The sequence below is a fragment of the Lynx canadensis genome, chromosome A1, assembly GCF_007474595.2.
Source record: "Lynx canadensis isolate LIC74 chromosome A1, mLynCan4.pri.v2, whole genome shotgun sequence".
In the NCBI taxonomy this organism is placed as follows: Eukaryota; Metazoa; Chordata; class Mammalia; order Carnivora; family Felidae; genus Lynx; species Lynx canadensis.
Genome location: NC_044303.2, coordinates 151,811,250 through 151,828,387, shown reverse-complemented (window position 1 = coordinate 151,828,387; position 17,138 = coordinate 151,811,250). Strand labels below are relative to the sequence as shown.

The 17,138-nt window shown below is 36.2% G+C and overlaps 1 long non-coding RNA gene across 3 annotated transcripts in view; it reads right to left on the bottom strand.

Moving 5' to 3' along the window:
• The window catches only part of LOC115520292, a 113,211-nt gene that overhangs the window by 48,066 nt on the left and 48,007 nt on the right, over positions 1-17,138 (bottom strand). For 2 of the 3 annotated variants that reach the window (XR_004343780.1, XR_004343782.1), the window contains exon 2: positions 4,070-4,183. The exons of the other annotated variant lie outside the window; for it this stretch is intronic. This is a non-coding gene — a long non-coding RNA (uncharacterized LOC115520292). The remainder of the gene's footprint in view (positions 1-4,069; positions 4,184-17,138) is intronic. 3 annotated transcript variants of the gene reach the window in all.

The following is a 17,138-nucleotide window of genomic DNA, read 5'->3' as shown; positions in this document are numbered from 1 at the left end:
CGTTTCTCACAATTATGGTTTCCAAAGTCAGGAAGTAACTTTTAATCAAGGTATACTTTTCATATGGTAATATTTCTTTTTTTTTTTCCTTTTTGCAAACTTTAGTAATCAATAGTGAACCTTAATGATCAGTGGTTCTTATTTACCTATCCAACAAATAAATGCAGGGTCAAACATAAGAAGAGTAAAACTTTATGATAGGACTAATAGTTGCCCTGATATTATAAAACTTAAATGAAGAAAAAGAGAGAAGGAAAAATTCTGTACCATGGTAGTGATCTTAGCTATTAGACACTAGTTCTATGTTTAAAAGCATGTGGAATGCTTCTCCAGACTAAATTTAGTATCCTTGTGGGGGAGAGAATTTACTTGTTATTTATAAGAACACTGTGTGTGTGGTGTGTCGGGGGGGTGGGGTGGAGTGGTGTTCCAAGTAATTCAAAGCACATTAGAGACCTTAAAACCATATCTGCAATATGACAATTACTGTTTTCGTGAAAGATAAATGATTACATGTGGTTAACAGTGGTGATAGCAAAAGAAATTTTTTTCACTGAAAAGTTGTAATTTGACCTGTTTTGACACATTAAGGGGAGGCTTCCAACCTAAACCTTTTTCTTAACTCATGAGTCAATCAAGTGATTCTAACTGGGACTGTAATTGAGCATTCTGACAATACAAGGAGTCTTAAAGGTTACCTAGAATATCTGGCTCATTTTACAGACAAGAAAAATGAAGTCCAAAGAAGAGAGTCATTTGCTTTGCCTAAGGTTGCCTACTTACTTAGTGGCAGAACCATGGGTAGAACCCAGTCCTTCTGTTTTCCAACAAAATACTTTTTTTTTTTCCAGGGGAAAAGAGACTCTCTTCCTCCCTGAACATGACAGAAAACTGTTTCTGGGCAGTTTTGCCAGAACCTGAAAATTAAACCCAAGTGTCAGAAGAGTTTTGCAGAAGTAGAGATCAATTCTACCACAGTAATTCAAGTTGTTCTCTGTATACCTCTGGCCATTGCAAATATAAACAATGTCTATATGGTTTTTGTAGCAGACCTGGGAGTTTTTTGTTTTTTTTTTTTTTAAATACACATCCAAATTAGTTAGCATATAGTGCAACAATGATTTCAGGAGTAGATTCCTTAGTGCCCCTTACCCATTTAGCCCTGGGAATTCTTGCATTAAAATACAGTATTTAAGCAGTCAAGGAAGTCTTTAATAAGTTAGAATCATATATCATTTTAAGAATTGGAAGTCTTGTGCAATAAATTTCATGTCATTCTCTAAATTTACAGAGGAGGAAGATAATGTCACATGCTGGTCAGTGCAAGGTCAGGACTGGAATACAAATTTCCTAACTCCTTGTCCACTCTTTCTTCATGACACCACATGGCTTCATCATAAATTATGCCCAAGAAATGGACAGATGCATAGGGGAATTAACCTAACACAGCTTCCCTATGAGAGATTTCTCAAGCAACACAGGAAGTGGGTGATACTTGTCATCAGGCCTGGCTAATTCTCTGTCCTGGCCCTGTAAATATTTAACTAAATGTGACATATACATACAAGTTTAACTTGCTAGTAGGTATACATCTGCCTGATAATTTTCTCTCTCCTCTTCCTTTTTCCTACAGAAAAACAAATGATACCACTTTCTCACTAGGTTTCCCTCCAGGAATAAAACTGATGGATAAACTCCAAGGGGCATCACAGATGAGAAATTATACTCAGTTGTTAGTAGCCTAGAGTTTGACAGGACCCAGAATTCCCTAACATAGTGAGGTTAGAGGAAAGGGGGAAGAAAAGTTGATGCAGAGGAGGGTTTCAGCAAGGCAGAAAAATGATAATGGGGCTCATGTGAAGAAGATAAAACACAAAGTGGAGGCTGGAAGGATGCAGGCCATTGTGCAGGCTCTGGTGTGGACTGCCTGATGACTTCAGAAAACTAGACAGTTACCTAATTATATTTCTCAAGGTCAACCACGGAGGCTATGATGGCGCTCTCGACTGCATGGCCAGTGAGGTGGCTGGAGGTGGTGTGTCATTTCAGACATCCGTGGACAACTTCAATTATTTTCTTGCTACTGACAATTCATGTCCAAACCCACATTTTAGAAAATTGAACAGTGTATCTGTTGAAACACTCAGATTTCCAGAATTCTAAAATAAACATGCATATTATCTTCATTTTAAGAAAAAATATGTTTCAAAAAAAATCTTGAAGAGATTACACTGTTTCCCTCTTAGAATCTCCAGTAACTAATTTTAACAATAGCTTTCATATCTGTCTCAGTTGGGCATTTTGTTTAGCTCAGAAAAAGAAATAACTATAATATTTCTCTTCTAATAATGTTGGGAAATTTCCGTTATTGCCCCAAATGAAAATATTTCACTGTAGCCTAATTTCCCTCTTCATCATATAGCATGAGATCAAGAGCCATAAAAATCATTATTTTCCTGATGACTTCAATCTATTTCATAAGGGAAAGAAAACGAAGGATGCAGCTATCTCTCAGCATTCCCAAACCACTTTGCTTTTGGATTTTGTATATTCAAGCAACTGTTGGCTGTTTTATTGGTTTGAATAACCCAAGCAAGGTGCAAGAAAATCTAACTTCTATGTTAGAATTCACATCTGCTTATGCTAGAATGAAAACCCATCTGAGAATCAATGAAGCACATGGAGAGGGTCTAATTAAATCCCTATGCCATTTCCTTTAAAGCTGTCAAATTGAAATTGTAATCGTGTATTCATTCACCCCCAGTGGTGTGGTGGTAATTTTAGAAGTGGGAATATTTAAGCAATAAGACCCAACAGGGTGTGTTTTGCTAGGATATCAACAAGACTGGATAGTTCCTAGGTAAGCAGCCAATAGTCTGAAAACAAAACCTTTCCTAAAGAGTAGATGATCACAAGACCTTTTTACAGGTGTACAACCATACTAATGAGAAAGATGACTTTGGGAATGAAAACTTGTAATAGAAGTATTTATTAAATTATACCATTAAAACCATGCTAAACTTTTTAGTGAAAATAATGCAAAGCATTGACACATTAAATCAAAGGGATAATATGTTGAACAAATTAAAAATCAAATTTCCAAGATTTCTGGCCTTTGAAGTCACCATCAAATTCCAAACACCTGTTCTGTCTACAATCCTCTTTATTTTTATGCCTAATTTTGTTGTTAAATTAAATGATTTCCCCCACCGAAATTTAATTGAATAAATATGAAAAAAATATATGCTCTGCAACTTGTTATTAGGGTACCTTTTTTGTCTCATTTTATTTTTCAACGTTTATTTATTTTTGGGACAGAGAGAGACAGAGCGTGAACGGGGGAGGGGCAGAGAGAGAGGGAGACACAGAATCGGAAACAGGCTCCAGGCTCCGAGCCATCAGTCCAGAGCCCGACGCGGGGCTCGAACTCACGGACCGCGAGATCGTGACCTGGCTGAAGTTGGATGCTTAACCAACTGCGCCACCCAGGCGCCCCTGTTTTTTGTCTCATTTTAGAGGACAACATGCTTTCAGGAAGAGTCTCTTTTGAAATGTCTATAAGTTTTTCACATATAAGATCCATAATTACATAGGACGCTTTCTGCACTGTTTAAATAACAAACAGCGAAGAAAAGCAACCAAATTATATATAGCTAATTCACTGGCTTTATGTAGATACTGCCTGAGTTAAGAGACTGGGAACCACCAGTCCTCAACATAAGTATCTTTATGTTCTTGTTCTAGGCTATAAGGTTTTTTACTCAATCTAGAGGAAAGAAAGAAAGAGAGAAAGAGAGGGAAGAAGAAGGAAGGAAACAAGGAAGGAAGGAAGGAAGGAAGGAAGGAAGGAAGGAAGGAAGAAAGAAAGAAAGAAAGAAAGAAAGAAAGAAAGAAAGAGAGGAAGAAGGAAGAGAGGGGAAAAAAAGTAGAAATAGTTCTGTAGATTAAATTGCTAAACTGCTTCCTTTGATACACTCTCTGACTGGAAAATTCAGTAAATCCAAGTAAAAAAAGCTAGCATGACAGCATTCTAACAACCCAAATATAAAAATCTCCCCCTTTCACTCACCTTCTCTCATTTTATATCTTTCCATCCTCCACTACATCCAATCTCAAACATAAACACATTTATAAGAATGAGTGTCGGCTGCTCTGCAGATATAACCCAGGCAGGAAAGATCATCTAGGTGGAAAAACAACAGAGAAAAAAAGAAAACAGGGAGTTTGATTCTGTTTTAGCTCTCCCCACTCCTTATGCCAGCTCCCTCTCTACACAAAAGCCTCTTAGAAAGGATTCCTCAGTCAAGTGTACAAACACAGCAACCTCAGAGAAAATTAAGGGAGGTTCCATTGTGTTCCATTCTGTATGTCTAGTGTATCCTTCAGAGAAGAATGAAGATAAGCAGCATTGACAATAACAAAAAGTAAGATAAAACAGAATATCGTTTCTGTATAAAAAAAAACTATAGAAAACTGAGTAGAACTAGAATTCACAGCAAAGAAAAAAAGAACTGGATAATGGGAGGACACTCTTCCCACCTTCCTCTCCACTTTGCTTAAGCCCATTCAACTTCTGGTGCCTGTGGATGGGCAATAAGGTGGAGGTGAATACTTAGGAGAGTGGAATTCTACGGCTTTGATGAAATAAATTCACCTCTTCTGATCTGATTCTTCTAGAATACAAAAATCACTTGCACCATCATTGTAGAGAATTGTCACAATGATAATGCCAACTCACACATTACATTCTCTACATGTTACACTGGCAACATAACTATATAGAGAGGAACAGAGTGTACACATAAGTTAAAGAAAGATGAAATTCATAAATGATTAGTAAGAATTCAAAACTATCCGTGTACGAGAAAACTCCGTAAATTGCACCTCTCTGCAATAAGACAGATCCCCAGCATCAGTCAGTGACAGGAACACACACGAAGTTACGATAAAATTCCAATATTGAATTCTTATAAAAAGAAGCATAAAACTTACATGTCTTGAGACTTTTCAAGCAAAGGTCACCATTTAAATTATAGGGAATTGCTCTTCTAGGCTCATATTTTACCTGAGTCAAATTTGTCCACACTTAAAAAGAGCACATTGCTTTCACAGAGCACATACTCCCACTCTCCAGAATGTGATAAATAACGAAAACTTCTGCAGAAAAAATTATTAAATTACCTATTTTCAATGCTCATTGGATAGGAAATTTGAGGGCTCAAGTTTATTGAGCATTGGCCAACAGACTTCATCAGAGGTATCAAATACATGACCCTAAATTAGAAGGATAATTTTATAGCTTTAGCTCCTCAAAAAGGTGGTCAGTTTCAAATATAAGTATTATCCCTCAAACTAGATTTTCTAGTGTTTTTTTTGTAAAGGACCCATATAAATGGGTTTCAGGAAGTAACTTTCACTTATAACATCATAGGATATGCTTTTTTTACTTTTGCTGGGCTTTCAATTTTCATATAACATAAGATGTCATAAACGTCTACAATGAAAGATATGTTTCCATTTAAATAAATGTGCTGATTACTAGCAACTTACATTAAAAGGAAATAATTTTATTTTTTTAAAAAAGGAAATAACTTTGTAGCATTCCAATGATTCCTTCTTTCATATATATCCAAAACAAAAATGAATCATTTATAAGTACTAAGCATTATTAGCACCTTAAAATATAAGTGATTCTGCTACAATGTAATCAGGTTAATAATGAAAAATAATTAGTTCTCTAATTGGTCTTTGGCCAGATAAGAGACATGTAGAAGACATGCAAGCCTAGGCATTTTAGAGAACACCTGACTTACCTTGAGAGAGAAAAATAGTAAAAACTTGTTAAAAATCTCTGCTGTTTTTAATTAGAGATGTGGTATCATGAAATACTTAACAATTTGCTTTCTTTCCTGCTGCTGGAAAAACACCTGCTCCTCGCCCATTATGTGATCTTGTCAGTGCCCAAATAGTGAAGATCATACGTTCAATATCAAATGGCTTTCTGAATAGTACATCTCAGCTTAACTCTACATACAGAATGACGGCTTCAGAAAAGAATAATGATCAATATAACCCCACCCATAATCTTGCTTTGGAAGCAAAATGTTTGCAAACTTTCTTATTTAATGTGGTCTTTGTCACACCTGTGTAGCTTGGCATGCTGGGATCTCAATGGTGGGCCAACATGAAAAATGGAGTAAACTGGAATCGTGTTGAGCCAAGCCTAGGAAAACTAATTCAGCTGTAGATTCAGTCCTCAAGGAACCAAAATGTTTTGCCTAAGAGAACATCACAATCTCAGAAGTAATCCTGACTAGTGTTCATGTACAGGAGTCTATGTAGTTGGGAAGCATGCCATAGTTTATGTTTTGCAGGAGAGACTTGTAGAGAAATGGCAAGAGTTATCCAGCAGGTAAGCATTTGGCCAAGAGGCCTGGGGTTTGTGGCAAAACCCTATTCCTGCAAATAGACCTGAATAACACCGGAAAAGTAAGCATAGTCATGAAAAGGACACTATTAGATCAGGAGATCTGGCTGCAGTTTGGTAGACAGTGGATTGCTCCCGGCCAGCCCAGTCCAAGCATGCGAATGACTCAGAACAAGAAGGCTAGTGCCAAGTGCCCCCACTGGCAAAGATGTAGCTCATGTTTCTCTTCCAGTGTTAGTTCTCTTTAGCTCAAAACTGCACAGAGGTGGACCTACATGTTAAGGGTTTTCAATGTCTAAAGTCAATGAGGCTAGAGGAGATGTGAATCTACCTTCATATGATCATTTATATATTTTTTTCTACCCAATACACACAGAAAAGCACTCAACACCTCCACAGACACATACACACACACACACACACACACACACACACACACACACACCACAGACATGCACACACTTTTGTTAAGGCAGTATAAATGATTTTAAGTATGTATTTTACAAAGGTCCAAATTTATTGCTGACTGCCAAGTCTTTTTAATTTATAACAACTAATACATCTTACCTAAAATTGGGAAAATCACCGTAAGTTTATGATCTCTGACATTTAAGCATAATGCTGAAAATGTTCAGAAAATTATGGATTTTACTTAGAGATGAGTTTCAGGTTTATACATTATCACAGATTATGAAAATCAGTGGAAAATGTACAGTTGTGGAATAAACCAGTGGGAATATACATATTTCCAATTCTGGGTTCCCTAATTTTAAGCTCTTTATATCTTTATTTATCAAATGCAAACTTTGAACTTCTCCAGTTGAAATATTTCTTAAATTCTAATATAGAAGGATTTATGTATACTCCCCATTGTTTCATTTACTTAGAAAGCAGATTGAAAGAACAATAATGTTGGATTTCAGATGTCTGGAGGAAATACTGCACGCATGACATCTGTTTTCCCTGGGGATTTGACACACATTTGCTTTAATGTACTGGTGTGTTCCTCATTACCTTAGAAGCTATATGCTAAAAACAAGAGTGTGTTCAGTTTTCAAGGAAAAGAAAAAAAAATTATAAATCCCAAAGCCTTTTTCTCTGATGAACAATAATTTAGGGTTAAGCTTTCAAAAAAGAAAAAATGCAAATGATCATGTTTCTAAATGGTCCAACTTTGTAAAGATTACGTGTAAGTCTCCCATAAGCCTTCCATACATGTTAGTCTTCCTTGTTATTGGAGAATTATCCAGAGCCAGAAAGAACATGCCTTTGAAAATCAACAGCTAAAAGAAACAAGATCTGCATCTCTAAATAGCCCGAGTCACCAATTTAAGATGTTTGAGGTATTAATCCTCTGGAAAATTATTTGGCCTCCAGAAGCAGTGAATTGTTAAATATCTTTGGTGGATACCCTGGAGTTTTGCCATAAACTGACACATGAAGATCCATGCCGAACACAGAATGCCACACTATTCCACACTACACCAGCTGGCTTGTAACATGTACATCTCTGCACAATTTCTCTTAATAAAAAACATATAACATATCCAAAACACTTTCATGATTCTCATTCAGTATCTGTTCAACCAATTTGCAAATTAAGGAATATTTCCCCCTCAGATCACCTGAATTTAAAAGCTTTTGTAAGGCTCCTTCATATTGAAGGAACACAATTCAGAATGGGAGCATAGAGAAAAAAATGTACTCTTGAAGTTAAAGTTCACATATTGCATGGGGGTAGATAAGATAAAATTTTTTTTTTCCGCCATGTCTGTCCTTTGGCTGAGGTGACACATCAAATGATCAGATGTTACTCTGCAGCACGAGAACTTGATGGGGCTTTGAAATCAAGTGTCTTGAATCATTTCCTAAGTCCAGACAATGATAATAAACAGCTCTCGAAGGGTCTAGGCCAGACCCATTAGTGAACAGGAGCTGTCTCACATCAGCTGAAAGGAAAACTGTGTCCTGAAATTAAAGAACAATTGGAATCAACATTTGCTTTCTCCTGGCACAATCGTTAGAATCTCGGATTAGACCTTTGACTCAGATATCCTTCTGCACTTAAATAAAACTAAAAAGACTTTCATATCCCCCACTCAGTGAACTGAAGAAAATAACTGAATTTATTTAGTAAATTGCATCTATACACTTAATTAAATACATTTCACAACTTAATTTGGAGAATTAGAATTACTTTTGCATTTATTACAGTGGCTTCTCCTATTAAAAATGGAAACACCATTGGGGTGCCTGGGTGGCTCAATCGGTTGAGCGTCTGACTTCGGCATAGGTCATGATCTCGCAGTTCGTGAGTTCAAGCCCCGTGTTGCACTCTGTGCTGACAGCTCAGAGCCTGGAGCCTGCTTCGGATTCTGTGCCTCCCTCTCTCTCTGCCCCTTCCCCGCTCATGCTCTGTCTCTCTCTGACTGTCAAAAATGAATAAACGTTAAAAAAAATTTTTTTAATAAAAAAAAAATTGAGACACCAAAAGGGTCAGATTGAGTTAGGGATAAAGGTTAGAAGGCCCTACTAAAAAGACTAATAAAAAGTGACTTAAATGTCACCATCTCCCTGCCAAAATGTATAAGTGATATTTTCAGTTTGACATGAGAACTCCATCCTTGTTTGTTGGCGCTGAATTCTGAACATAAATTCTACAGTTTTCAGAAAGAGATGATACATGTATCCTTAACAGCTATAACACTGACGGGATTGGAAACCAAAATCTTCTGTTTATCCAAAGGTTAGATAGAGTATATTCCATTCACAATATGGAAGTAGATTACCTACATGAGCTTGCCAACAACAATCTTTAGGATAGAACAGTTTAATCCAATGCCCACCTTAGCTAGACACGCAGCAGAGAGAACTGACAAAGCCTAGCTGACTGAGGCAAGTTATTATTAGCAAATATCTCTGCTAAGATGAGATTTAGTAGTTTTTTTAATGGTCGATATCTCTTTTGGTTTGATTTTTTTCAAAGTCTCGGAAACTACAAACATATTAAAGTGACAATTCTTTGTTGATTCAAAGAATAAAACAATAAACTGAGGAACAGATTGATGGATGACTGGATGTATAGATGGACAGATGAACTTTCAAACTTTTTATTTAAATAAAAGACTGAAGTGCTTTACTTCCATTGTATAATATCTAGTTTGAAATTGTACCCAGTAGGTTGAAGACAGCTTAGGGAACAACTGGGGAAATTTTTCCTTAAGAGACTATAATGACACAACAATTCATTTTCTGTATATCATAGATATTATCATGGAAGATAAATTGAAGAGATTCCAAGAAAGAGAAAAAAGTCATGATTTAGGTATTAATTCTTCAGTCAAGAAGTTTACCCTCACAAGACTCCATTTGTTTATATTTTTTACAAAACTCTATTTCAAACATCTTGGCTGGATATATGCACTTCATCACTACAAGAAACTAGTTCATGATTAGCTAGATTCTCTATATACCAGGATCATCTCCAGTTATAAATTAAGTACCAGTGGAAGTCAAATCAGCAGAGTATAATTTATTAAGCCACTGCTGTGTTAATGCAACCGCCAAAGGTAGCTCATTTACTATCTAGGATTTGATTAGCCCCTAGGAGAACCTGGTTCGTTTTATTCAAATAACGCTATTTCAAACCATAAGTTTCACAAACTGACCCTCAGAGAAAAAATATCTGTGAATTCAAATATATTGGAAATCTGTAAAACTCTAACTCATTCATTTGCCATCCACGTTGACACCTCGCTAGTTGTACAGGGAGTTATAAAATATGTAATCCTGCTATTTTTCAAAGATAAGTTAGGCAATATCATGGGGAGGCATATTTTGCTCAGGGATCCTTACACCATTATGATACTACCCAATATGTTATGGCAATTGTAATACTTTGTAGACTTGTGGAAAATATATCTAAAAATAACTGTGCCATTTCTGAGCAAAAGCAGAAGTAATTGATGTTTCCTAGAAAAATGATCCCACCTGGCTTTGTAGAAGAGCAGCATGAGAGTTTCAGTGACAGGTAGATCCAGAACAGAGCTTTGTCCTCAATATCATTCCGATTCTCTGAAACCCCAAAGCAAGGTTCATAGAGATTCTTTAGAATGCTTCACTTGAAAGCCAGATTACACTATTTAAGTGGCCTATGGAGTTCTGTATTAAAGGCTCCCTGCTGCTCAGGCATTTTTCCCATTATAATATATTGCTGTGGATTTAACACTGTAGATGTTCTAGCATTTAACTAATATGGCTCAAAAGGTTGTCATCGGGGACACTTCTAAATTATATCACTGCAAATAAACCTTGCTACAGAAGGAATTGCTTATTTAGCAAAGATATTTTATGGCATATTTGCATAAAAATACTACTTCTGTCTCTCAAGTTCATCTGTAACATTGCCGCTGAGCAGAAGAGCATGAGATGTGTTACAAATATAAGTGACTTTGGCAGCAAGCTAATTTGTAAATGCATATTGCAAACTTTATGTGCACCACGATGCCCTAACTTATACCCTGCCTAACTCATAGACATTCACATAACAGGAAAAGAGTATAAAAACCATGCTTTTTCCAGTTAGCTTACATGAAGTTGGTAATCAACCACTGGACATTAGTCCCCTGTTATATGTGGCCTACAAAGCAGGTGAATCAAGCAATTCAAAGCAAGACAGTTTCCATAGGCCACATGGTTAAATTGTTTGAAGAGATGTTTTTTACCTCTCTTCTGAAACCAACCAACAGTGAATGAGAAAGCGAACATGAGAATGCAAGGTGTTTCTAAGCCTTGTCATGGCCTCTTGATCTCACTTGAGTGCCCATGCTTGTTGCATACTGCAGAACATGATAACCGCTTAGAGAATCAGAGAAGCCTGGGTTCAACATCTGTCTTAATGTATGTGCTATGTGATCTTAGACAAGTTGCTTGACCTCAGTTTCCACATATATTTTTCAATGTATATATTTTTCAACATACTGATCTCTGTGGTTAAGAGAACTTAACAGCCTTTTCAGTTAATAAGGCAGGTACATTTTCCTACATAGATAGGAAAGTTTATACTCAATGAATTTAAGAGAATCTGTGCCAATTTAAGAATCTGTGAAATGCCAAACACATAGATAATAGCAGAGTTGGGTACAAGTTCCAAGATTTTTGGCCCCTGACTTAAAGGTATTTCTGTTCCAATATGCAGGATTCTCAACTTTCCTAGATTTTGCTGGGTATTCCGACCTCACTAATGTACACATATGTTATTTTCATTTTTAATTCAAACAAATTTTTTATATATTAAGAAGTGAAGAAAAACAAAACTGCAAACAGCTAGTGAGGCTGAAAGTTCATATTTGCTATTTTGAAAGTCTGTTCACAGGTCACCTAAACTGTTCCTACTTTTCACAGATTCTTCTTTTATTTCAACCCTGAACTCAAAAACTATAAGGCTTCCGTTTCTCTCTGAGATTCCAGCAGTGTTCTGTGATATTAGGAAATCTAGGACAAACAAGGCCAGTTGTAAGTACAAGTCATCTAGCACTGAATATTGACTGGGCACTTTCTTGGTTGTCACATGCTTACCAGAAATATTTTTTCTTTTGAAATAATATGATCATTTCAAAAAATTAGATTACAATATGGTCATAACAAAATATATGCCTGCAAATTAATTTATTTACACAAACTGTATTTTAAGTTAGAACTTATAAATGTCCCTTATATAATATACATGATTTATATATTACATGATTTATGTATTCATTTTCCCTACTCTCTCACATGTCACTAGAAATAACATGCAGATATTTGTAACTGTTATCACTACTACATTCCCAATTCCTAGAAGAAGTTCCTAAGACATAGACATGTACCAAATATTTATTAAATGAGTGAATGCATCCCTCAATCAAATACATACCTTAAATGAGAATATTAATTCCATCTAATACATAGCAATTTTTGCATTGTATCATTCTTTCTCACCTATTTAAAGTGAGTTTCTCACTAGTTTAAGGTACAATTTTCCCTTCTTTTCCCAGCATCATCAGTGTATTGCACTACCTGCCAAATTCTTCCCACCCACAAATAGTTATGTATGAATAGCTATCAACTTTTTTTTTTTTTTTGAGAGAGAGAGAGAGAGAGAGACGAGACAAGGGGCAGAGAGAGAGAGGGTGAGAGAATCTCAAGCAGGCTCTGCATCAGCAACACAGAGTCTGACGTGGGGCTCGAACCCGTGAACAGTGAGATCATGACCTGAGCCGAAATCAAGAGTTGAACACTCAACGGACTGAGCCAGCCAGGCATCCCAATAGCTATCAACTTAAAAACAAAAACAAAAGACCTTGACACCATAGCTCCCTCCAGCTACATCCTCACTCGTCTGTTCCCTTCACATGAATCTTTTTTAAAAAGTTGCCTCTGCTTCCTGAATCCACTTCTTTCCTTTCCATTATTTCTTGACACGTAGGCCTAAAACTATAATTGCTTTTGTTAATGTCATCAATGGTCTCCATGCTGTCAAAGCCAATGGTCAATACTGTTTTGAAACACTTGTTTTACTTGATTCTTAGGATACCATTTGCCTTTCATTCTCCTCTTCTCCGACCAGTACATACTTATCTTTCTAAACTTGAATTATTGGTATGTCCCAGGGCTGTGTTCAACACTCTGCTTCCATCCTCTACTGACACGTATCAGCTAGGTAATCTCGACCAGCGCCATGGCCATACATTTTATCTGTATGTTAATGACTCTAATATTAATCACTATCACTATTCTCTCTCTTAAACTCCATATGCATCCAATGCCTACTACACATGTTCTCTTGACTGCCTGAAAGACGTCTCAAATTTAGCATGCCCAAATGCAAATTCTTGATTCCTCATCCATGCCCCAAAGCTACACTTCCCCTAGTGTTCGTCATTTCAATAAATGGCACCTCCATGATTTCAGTTGTTTATGCCACAAAATTTAGTGTGATCATAGGCTCCTCTCTTTCTCTCCAACTCCACATTCAATCCATCAGTAAATCCCATAGGCCCCACCTTCAACATATATTCTTAACCAACTACTTCTTAACTCTTCAAACACTGTAGTTGAAATCACTATCATATGTCACCTATACTACTGCAATGGGATCCTGAATGAGTCTCTGTGTTTCTAACCATGGCACTCTCAGTCTATTCTCCATACAGTATTCAACAATCTTTACAAAACATAAATTAAATCATGTCAAAATTTTGACAATTATCCATTAGCTTCTGTAATCACTCAGCATGAGACCCAAAGTCTTAACCATAGCATATAAGATCCAAATCATCTCCTCAGACTCACCTCACAAATTCTCTTGATTTTTATCTTCCGTCATTCTCCTATGAATTCTGATTCAGTTAATACTAGACCCCTGGATATTCCTCAAATATTCCAAGCACTCTACCTCACTGCAATTATATTTTTCTTTGTCTAAAAGATGCTCCCTCAAAATGTCTACATGGATTTCTCCATCACTTCCTCAAGTTCTGTGCTCAAATGAGACTCTAGCTGAGAAGGTTTCATTGACCATCCTCTATAAAATAATGTCCTATTCCCATAACTCTATATATTCTTATCCTTCCTTCACAGCATTCATCACAAACTAACATATATTATTTGTGAATTGTCTCTTTCTCTCCTTTAGAACATAAGCTCCAAGAGAGCAGAAACATTATCTGTGGTGTGTGTTGCTGTATATCCTAGTCTTGGGACAGTTCCTGGTACATGTTTGATGCTTAGTAAATATATATTGAATCAGCTGAATCACTCCCATAATTATGAAAAGACAGGGTAAGGAGAAACCATTGTCTCAGAAAAAGTTATACTAGGATCTTCCATGGCCAAATAAAGTAGAAAAAGCACAGGATTAAATAAAATTAGCTTATTTAACTGGAGGGCTTCTCAGAAGGGGAATAGGACAGACTGTAGCATATGCCAAAAGTATGAAATTACAGGTGACTTCAGGAGACTAACTTTCTGGGGAACACACTGGAGAAACACTGCCAAATTCAAACTATATAGAATAGAATATATTTTGCAAGAGACTTTTATTAATGACTTGATTGTATACTACTAGTATTTTGAGTCAGTTAGGTATGGCCACAGAATTTGCACAAATTAGCATACTCAGTGAAAAATATTTCATTTTAATTGTGTAAGTGTGGAAAAAATATTTTTAAACTCCTTAAGAGAGAAGTTTACAAAGGATTGAGCTACTACGTGAGGCAGGCGTAAGTTATTTCATTTGTAAAGTCTCATTTCATTTTCATAGGACTCTGTAAGATATGTATTGTTTTCTCGTCTTTTTATATGAAGGAAATAAAACTGTGGGTGTTTAAATGACTTACTCAAAAAATTAATTATATTAATGATAAAGCCAGAATGTGAACCTAGGTCATTCCACTGCCCCAAATCCCAGAATTTATTACTCCTTCCTTCCTTCCTTCCTTCCTTCCTTCCTTCCTTCCTTCCCTCCTTTCTCATTCATGATGCCTCTCTAAAATGCAGTCAATCCAAAAAAACCACTCCCTCCTACAAAGGTGTAGTTTTCTATTATGGGAGAAGTACTCTTTTTTGACAATCAACAAATTTTGTACAGGTTCCATGAAAAATGGATCCCATTTTGCATTATAGTGATCATTATTTTATATGGACCACCCTGAACTTCCTATATTCTCCCCAGGCTCTTTTTATTTCATGGGAGCAAAATTTTTTTCTCTTAAAGCTTCATTTAAAAGAAAATTAATTATGATTTAAAGGCCAATTTAAATGCCATTTCAAACCATGCCCTATTTTTTTACATACAAGGCATTCTGCATACAATGTACACTATTTTTTAAATGGTCATTTTTTTCTCTAGTCCATGTTTCCGTCAGTTGTGTGGTAAGTAGGAAAGCAAAGACTTCATGCAGATGTGCTCAGTTACCACTTGAGACCAGTACTTTTCATTCTCATTTCAATTCTCCTTTTTTTTTTTTTTTAATTTTTTTTTTCAACATTTATTTATTTTTGGGACAGAGAGAGACAGAGCATGAACGGGGGAGGGGCAGAGAGAGAGGGAGACACAGAATCCGAAACAGGCTCCAGGCTCTGAGCCATCAGCCCAGAGCCCGACGCGGGGCTCGAACCCACGGACCGCGAGATCGTGACCTGGCTGAAGTCGGACGCTTAACCGACTGCGCCACCCAGGCGCCCCTCAATTCTCCTTTTTAACCACACAAAGAGTTATTCAAATTTGGAAGGTATAAGAACTTATAAAAGAACTTATATAAGCTCAAACAAATCGCTCAAAAGAAGAAAAGAAATGAATCCCTTCTTAGGCCTTTACCTTTTTTCAATTGTCTTTAAAACTGATTATGATTTTGCTATTTCACAACCAAATAGTCCTCTGCCTTAAATACAGGTTCTCTTCCCCAAGTTGAGCTCTGAAATATTACTCCTGTATTAAATCCTGACTGTACAAGTTTGACTTCATAATACTTATCATCTAGCAAACTGAGAAATCTAAATGTTATTAGGACAAATGATGGTATGCCAATGTTGTGGATTCATTCTCTAGTAAATTTCAATTTTCATTTCATCGTATAGCATCACTTCAGATCAATGTTTCTATTTAGGATTTTAAATCCATATGTATAAATCTATAAACATTAAATAAATAAGCAATTAGTAAGTAAAATAATCCATAATTAGAAAATGTAAATTTAAACACTAACAAGATACCATTTTTATGTCAAGGGATGAAGGTGTTAGCTCCTGCCACTTCCCAATATGTAAGTGTATCAAATCAAAACAAGAAACATCTTAAACTTATACAATGTTATATGTCAATTATATCTCAATAAAGCTGGGAAGAAAATGAGATACCATGATTCAGTTCTGCAGAAAGGCTCTTTTGTGGCTTAAAGGAAGCCACCATCTTGCTGTGTGTTCACATTACCTCTTTGTTCTCTGGGAAAGAGTAAGAGCTGCTTTATCTCATCCTCTTCCTAATTAGGCACTCATCTCAGCATGCGGACCCCACCCTCAAGACTTAATCCAACCCCAATTGCCTCCAAAGCTCCACCTCCTAACACCATCACATTGGGGATTAGGCCTCCAACATATGATTTAGAGGGGGAAGGGGAAACAAACATTCAGGTCATAACATTGGTAAAAGACAACTTTTAAATATATGTCCACGGAGACAGGAACATGCATAGTCCTTGGGGTACTGCTTGTACTACCAAAATAGACTTAATTATGCATGAGTATTGCTCTGAAAAATAATACTGAGTTAAAAAGGAAGGTAAAAAATTATAAATGTACTCATACGACTATTGTTGAACATTTCAAAACCAAAAAAAAGGCCATAAATTATTTATGGTACATATATGTACCTAAGATAAAAATGAACTAGAAAGAAGCACACCAAATTCATAAAAGAGAGTTCCTGTGGAGGCAGGAAGAATAAAATGAGATGGACACTGGTAATTAATGCGGAACAGAAATGACAAATTTTTAACAATTGTCAGTTATGAAAATGCATATTCTATTATTCTATGTATTTTTCTGAAATATTTACATTTTTAGAAGTAATTTTAAAACCTACATACTTTATGATTAATAATATATTACAAACTACAGGTGGGATCAGAAGGTTGGAGTAGTTCATGTTATCTTCATCATGGTTATGATAAAT